We start from the raw sequence: 7,358 nt of genomic DNA, 5'->3' as shown, positions 1-7,358 counted from the left end.
CAGGTGCTGGCCCACACGCAGCTGCAGCGGCCGGTGCCACCGCCAACCTGCGGGACCCCGGCTCGCCCTAGAAACGCCGGACCGCAGGGAGCACTGCGGAGGGGGCCGGTCCGCGAAATGGGTTTCTTTTGTGCTGTTGCAAACAGCTCAACAGTTTTTAAGGAGGAAAAGCCGCGTTTGGGTAAATTCCCCGCCGGCGGGCCCGGCTGCACGGCCCCGTTGCCACGGTGACGACCCCCCGCCCCCTCCGGGGCGTCTTCACCATGGCAATCGCTCGTGGGCGGATGGGCGGGAGGATGGGCCAATCAGAGCGCGGGCGCTGCGCTCCCTTTGGTCGGATCGCCTCGCCGGTGGGGATTGACGGCGGCGACGGGCCAATGGAGCGGGGCCGCCCGAGGAAGGGGGGAGAGCGAAGACCAATAGGCGTGCGCCATGGGCGGGCTGGGCCCGCTCGAAACCGGAGCGGGGCGGTCCGGGGGGAAAGCGGGGCTCAGCGGACGGGGCCGGGCCCGGCCCGCGCGGCCGCCGCGAGCACGTCGTGAGGCAGCTGGGTCGCGTCAAGGTGAGCGGCGGAAGGCCTGAGGGGTCCCCGAGGGTTGATGGGGGGGCCGGGAGGGCCCTGGGTGGGGCTGGGGGAGCGGGAGGCCTGAGGGGGTGCATTGTCGGGTCGGAGGGGGCTGGCTGGGCGCGCTTCCCCGCGGGGTCCCTTCCGCCTGCGGGGTTTAGGGTGCGGTGCTGGCGATGCCGGAGAAATGAAGCCCGGAACGGCGGTAAGAAAGCAGTGTCCGGGCTGTGCTGTTGCCGCCCCGCAGGGGCGCCGGGCCGGCCCCTCCGCAGTTCCCCAGCGCTCCCCCCAAAATGCCCGTGGGGCCCTGGGGTGCCGGGCTGTGGAGTAGCTGCGCTCCCTCAGCGTCGCCCAGGGGGGCTGCAGAGGGAGGGAGGAAGCAGAGTGGGGGGGGCGGTTTGGGGCCCGACACCGAGACCAGGTCTCCTGCTCCCCGGTCTGGCGAACAGGCTTGTGTGGCTGGTTTTGGGGCTGAGAAGGAGAGGGAGTTGTGTGGCTTTGGGCTCAGGAACAGGATTCAAGATGAAATCTGCTCCAGGCCCCCTCTCTCTGCGCGGAGGGTCCCGTCCTGGCCCCGCTCCGAGGGCAGTATGGGTTGCGGGTCCCTCGGCTCGTCCCTGTTGGCTGTGTGTGACAAACAGGCTCATTTCTCTCCTCTTCTTTTCCCAGGGTCACCTTCTGCGGCACGGCAAGAAAATCCTGCACGGCTCATTCTGCTTGCTGCTCGGGTAATGCACGTGTGGGGCTCGGGGAGCGGGGAGACACATTTGTGAGTTCAGGGATGCTACAGATACTCCCTGTCAAAGCCGGAGAAAAGGCAAATTTGCAGACAGTGCAGAAAAGCTGACGAGGAGTTGCAGTTAACAGAGCGTGCCTCCTGCCTGAGTTGGTCCCTTGGTAGTTAGGAATGGTTTCCTTTGGGATCAAAGCCTGAACTTTCACTTCTGGTAAATTACCTTTGTTAGGATCAAGCGTTTTTCTTCTGTTCGTACTGATTCCAGGGGCAAGTGGGAAATAGCCTTTTCTTTTCCTATGCATAAGTCAATTTCTACTAGTCTGTGGTGTCCATCTAGTTAATGTTTGAGCACCTAGAGGCCAGTAGAAATGTAATGAATGAAACGTGATGGAAACCGATGTGTTCCTTGATTTTTACACTTTTTTATTATTATTGATTGACTGTGGAAGGCATGTTTTTCTGTGGCTCAATCCACATTGTTCTGTGGAGCCTTCAGTCTAGGACTTTTAAGCAAAAAAAGTTTGTCGTTCCAGAAAAGGCCTGGTCCTTCCTAGGACTGAGGTTCAGATTCAGAGGGTCTCTTAAGTACACGGTCAAAATGAAAGCCAAATTTCACTGGATGTTGCTGCTGTTACTCTTTACTTTCATTAATGTCCCCACAGCTACCTCATGGATGGGAGCTCCGAATCGTAATTTTCTTTTTTTTCCAGTCTCTAACACGCTCTTTTCCCCCCAAGGAGAGGCTACCTTTAAGAGTTAATTAGTTTCCTCCCAAACGTGCCAGTGACTAAAATTGAGTTATGATTATTAATACCAGAAAAATGACACCACTTTTAGAGATCTGGACTATTTCTGAACTCGTATTCGTCACGTGCAAATGTCCTTGGGATACAGATCGTCTGCGCTTTGTGCTCTCGCGAGACAATACACTAAGACAGGGATGAGCTCTGGCAGACAGAAAAGATACGAGGTCCCGGGGTTTTTGTCTGTTTGTTTTCTTTTGTGGGGGTGTGTGTGCTTTCAAAAACAGAGTGCACTGTTGGCTGCACATGGCAGCCTGCAGAGCTCTTTTGCTGACTGACCTCTCCTTTTCTTTGTCACTTCTCTTTTGTGGCTACAGGTTTCATTTGGATAATTTTAGAAGAGCAATTAAGTGACGTGCCTGTGTAAAAGTGCTGGCAATACCGGGAAGGTAAATACTTGAACCGGTAGTGAATAACGTGGCTACAAGTAGAATTTCTGAAGGAAGAACAGCAGCAGCAGCAGGAAGCAAATGGCAAGTTCCCCCAGAATTGTGTGTCCAACACATCAAAGTTTAATTGCTAAATATTGTTTGGCAGTACGTTACACGTGGTTGTTTTTGTTAAACATAAACTTTCAGGAAATTCAGGGTTGTGCATGGCAAAAGAAGTCCCTCTGTCTGTGTGTCCTGCTCCGTAAATGTCTGGCAGCAGGGCCATTTTTCCCTATTCTCAGTATGGCCGTGGTAGTGCTGCGATATTTAGACCTAACAGACAGGTTTAGGAGTGGAAGAAGAATGCCTGTTTTCTGTAAGGGCTATGAACGCTGACCCTTTTCTCCCTCTGCTGCTTTCCTGTGCACCAGGTGAAGCTGTTTTATTTTTCTCCCTTGATGCGGGTTTGCAATTTGCGTTGCTAGGTTTTTGTGGAGTTCTCGTTGTGGATCACTTCTGCTGTGGCCAAGTGTCAAGATGCGGTTTTCAGTTCGCAGTTTCAGAAACCACATGTCCTGAAATGGGTGCAGGTGAAGCTGACCTTGGGCGTGCAGCCTGCGCTCACTGGGACGCTCAGGGGCTCCTCATCAAAGCAGCCGGGTGTGCGCGGGCACCCGCAGGGTTGCAGTCTGGTCTGAGAGCGTGCTGTGTTTTTGCTGCTGGGAGGTGGAAATGAGCGTGTGCCCGGTAAATCCAAGGGCATCCAAAAGCTGGGAGGGACCCTGAGCAGGTTTGGTGGCACAATGGTAGTTTGAAAAGATCTTGACCATTGGGAGAAACGGCCTGGAAAGAAATCACTGCTTTTTTGCAAGGAGGCGGTTTAGAAGGAGAGGTGGGTTGCTGTACCCTTTAACAAAAATCTTAAGCTCGGGATGTGTAGGGTGAGGAAACCCTGTCTCTGTATAGGCTGAAGAAAATGTGCTTAGGCGTCTGTGTCTGTCGCAGCGTGTATCTGGGAAAGTGGCTCTAGGGCAACTAAAGCTGCCAGTGAGTCAAAAAAAGTCAGGTTTGTCTGAAAAATGCAAAAGCTCTAGTGTCCCATATCAACAACTGTGCTAGAGATGAAGCCAAATACTTTTTCCTCCGCTTGGCTGTAGTCCTTGCAAACCTCCACAAAAGAGGGGAGCTTTAGATTCCTACCCAGCTTTACGCTAAAGGGTTTTTTCCTCTCTTGGCAGAACGTCAACTGCCAGCGTTTCTTCTGCGGTCGCCCTTTCTTCTGCCACGACAGTACGGGACAGATGGAAAGGATCCGGAGTGCTCTGTGAGTATGTGGTACGTCTCCAATGCACGTTTGCTTTTTTCCTAAGGTCCTTGTCGTGTGGACTTTGAAGTTAACACGAAGGAGGTGCCAGCTCTCCTTCTATAGTTCTTCTATGAAATATTTTAACAAAATCCTAAAAGTAAAATAAGGTCTGTTCTGGAGCATGTTATGCCTGTGCAAAGCTTACTTCCCTCTGTTTATTTTTCTGTTCCTGAGAGCATAATCTTCTCTTTCTGTGCGCTTACTGTTAAATGATACTGTGAAAATAATTTTGTACTAAAAGAGGGAAGAAACTGTTCATAAGAGTTCGCGTGTTCAGAAGAAGCAGACTTTGTTTTTGTGATAAAAGCTTAATGCTTTTTCAGTCAATACATTTTAAAAATATCTTATGGTGGTACTCAAAAACCTTACTGAGATACCGGCATCTGTCCTAAAAGCAATCCAGGTCAAAGAAGAGACATGGACAAAACAGGACAAATCAGCGTCGCTTCTGCATGTTTTCCAGGCTTTGACACGAAGCATCAGCAGCCTCGTAACTGCTGACGGCGAGTCCTGATGTGGTTTTGGTGAGTTGTGGCTTCCAATGACGTCCTTTGTCTGTAACCTGCAGCGTGTCATTTTGACTTTGCTTGGAAAGAGATTTTTCCAAAATGGGACTGTTGTTCATTCAAAGCGGTTGCATTTTATGGAATTCCCATCAGCAACAAGCCTTTGTGCTCCCTTCTAAAAAAGGAAAAGAAAAAAAATTTCCTTCCAAAGGCCCAAGCACAGCACATTTTCCAACAGTTTGGTGGCATCGCCGGTCTTTGGGTTCTCGGTTGTAACAGTCGAGATACCATAAAAACACATTCCTCTGCATGTTCAACACAGACAAAAGCATTAGCCAATCTGCCGGTCTTTTTTGGTAGCCTGATGGATTGCAGCGCCGGGGATTTGATTTCCCCCCCCCTCCCCGCCCCCTAAAACCATATGGGGGATCTTTTATCTCACTGGGTTTTCTGTGCTAAATGGAACTTTGAAAACCAAAAAAGTTAAAATTGTATGATTTGCAAACTGACTTGCATGGTTTAAACTGCAACTGCCTGTAGAGCTGTAGCATACAATTTAGGAGGTGTCCTTAAGCAGATAGGTATTTGTTCTAACGCTTTAAAAAGAGAGGCAACTGAATATAACGTTTGTTTTTTTTTTTCCTGCTATTTAGACGGCGTGCTCTGAAGCACTTTATTTCTGTCTGGCTTTCAGTGGCCTGTTTCCTCAGCAGTCCCGTAGCATCTCTCCTGGGCAGTGCAGCTGGCCAGACGTCCCTCCTCCTTGTGTAGCACACAAAAATCCTATAGTCAAATTATAGCTATGTATTTTGGAGAGAGATAATGTAATGGTATGAATTCATAGCTGTACGAGCTAAGTTAGTGCCAGAGGAAAGTCAAATACTTCTACAGTATAAGTATTTTTAATGAGTGTATGTAAATGTAGGCACACCTTTTCAGCATAACATGAATGACCGAGCTTTGTTCTTTATTGTTCCTTCTGCTGTTCACAGTTTACCCTTCCTTCTCGGCTGCATTGACCCAGCGAGCGAGGTGGGCAGCGGCAGCGTGAGGGCTGTACCTGCGGCGGTGGGTCTGTCAGCATCGATTGTGGTGTTACAGCGCAGCCTGCTCCTGCCACCCCGCTGGGTGATCTCCCTGCAGCCGCACTGGGAGGAAGGGGCCAGGCGTTTCCCAGCGCCGGCCAGAGTGTTCGCCCTTACGCTGAGAACGTAATGGCATCCTGGCTTTTGCAGGCTGTGCTGTGTTTGGAGCTGAGCTGCTTCCCCAGAATCCTCCTGTAGCTCAGCGACTGTCCTGTCCCTCGGTCTGACGGAATTCCTCTACTCCCTTCCGGGCTATTTTTTAAGATGCTGAGCTATAACTGGGGATTTTGTTTTCCAGGTGCCTCGTCGTAGGCGTCTCGTGCTGCTCGAGAGATGCCCCAGCCCAGGTTTGCAGCCGGGGGCAGAGCCTCCCTGAGGGGAAGGGGCCAGCCCTGGGTCTGGGTGTTTTGGGCATTTTTTTGGAGTGAATAGAAGGACGTCTGTGTGTCTCAGGGTTGTGATGATGTCATTTGGGGTACCTCGATGTCATTGGGGCAGCGATGATGCGGCAGAGGAGCAGGTGAGTGGGGGATGTGGGGTTACGTGAGGGTCTCCCAAAAGAGGTGGTTCACAGCCCCAAAACGTCTGAAAATCTTGGGATGCATTAAAAAAATGTGAAAACCTGTAACTATGGGCGTGAGGCACTGAAATAGAGAACAATCTCTCATTTATATATGATAAATATATACATTGAGAAATAATAGTATGTATGTAAAATAAGTTCAAAATAAAAACCTCTATGTCTAAGGATTCTATGATTCTGTGCTTCTGTGTTATACAAAAGATCCTAGAATATACAAATATTTAAAAAAATGTATTTATAAAAAGATATTAGTGTCAAAATAGATGTGTAAGCAGACAGTCTAAATAGATATTCTGTATCATAAATGTTAATGTATAAGTCTAAGCAGATTTTCTATATAAGTGCAAACAGGTGATATAAATTCCCTGAATAGATAATGTGTAAATAACTGAGGGGTGCTGCCGCCCGGCGGCTGGAGGCGGGTCCTGCAGGTGTGCGCTCCTCCGTGCGCTGTGGCCCCGCCCCCGGCGGCGCTGTGCGTTGGTTCCGCGGCTTCGCGGAGGCCGGTCTCGAGAGCGCGGCGGCCGGAGGGCGAACCAGGACCGCCGGGACTCCGTCGAGCTCCCCGCCGCCTCGAGCGCGATCGGTGCCGCCCGCCCGGCCTCGGGAGCGGCCGTCGGCGCTCCAGTATCGGCTCTTACGCGTTACCGCGCCCCCGTCTGTGCCCGGCAGTTTTCCGGGTGTCCATTTCCATGGCCCCTCAGTCCGCCGGCGCGCCTCTCTATGGCACTTTGGTCCTCCCGGGTGCCCCTCAGTCAGCCGACGCGCCTCTCTATGGCACTTTGGTCCTCCCGGGCGCCGCGCAGTCAGCCGACGCGCCTCTCTATGGCACTTTGGTCCTCCCGGGTGCCCCTCAGTCAGCCGACGCGCCTCTCTATGGCACTTTGGTCCTCCAGGGCGCCGCTCAGTCAGCCGACGGGCGTCTCTATGGCACTTTGGTCCTCCAGAGCGCCGCTCAGTCAGCCGACGGGCGTCTCTATGGCACTTTGGTCCTCCAGAGCGCCGCTCAGTCAGCCGACGCTCGTCTCCACAGCACTTTAGTCCTCCAGGAGCCCGGAAGTGCCCGCTCAGTCCTCCCACGCGTGTCTCTATAGCACTTTAGTCCTCCAGGAACCCTCTCAGTCCTCCCACGCGCCTCTCCATGGCACTTTAGTCCTCCAGTACGCTGCTCAGTCAGCCGACGGGCGTCTCTATGGCACTTTAGTCCTCCAGGACGTCCCGCAGTCGCCGATGCGCCTCTCTATGGGCTGACGCGCCTCTCCATGGTGATTTAGTCCTCCAGGTTCCAGGAAGTGCTCATCAGTCTTCTGGAAATCACCTGCTTCCAGCACTCTTCTAAAACC

At 52.1% G+C, this 7,358-nt stretch overlaps 1 long non-coding RNA gene across 1 annotated transcript; it reads left to right on the top strand.

The window, feature by feature from the left end:
* On the top strand, positions 1 to 6,182 carry LOC134526448 (uncharacterized). Its single transcript, XR_010073979.1, has 6 exons — positions 1 to 562; positions 1,235 to 1,293; positions 2,422 to 2,493; positions 3,714 to 3,810; positions 4,237 to 4,365; positions 5,340 to 6,182. It is a non-coding gene; the product is annotated as an uncharacterized LOC134526448 (long non-coding RNA).
* Positions 6,183 to 7,358: the final 1,176 nt, after the last annotated feature.

The sequence above is a fragment of the Chroicocephalus ridibundus genome, chromosome 22 (assembly GCF_963924245.1).
Source record: "Chroicocephalus ridibundus chromosome 22, bChrRid1.1, whole genome shotgun sequence".
Classification (NCBI taxonomy): domain Eukaryota; kingdom Metazoa; phylum Chordata; class Aves; order Charadriiformes; family Laridae; genus Chroicocephalus; species Chroicocephalus ridibundus.
The sequence above is the reverse complement of the archived record's forward strand: the minus strand, read 5'-3'. Positions and strand labels throughout refer to the sequence as shown.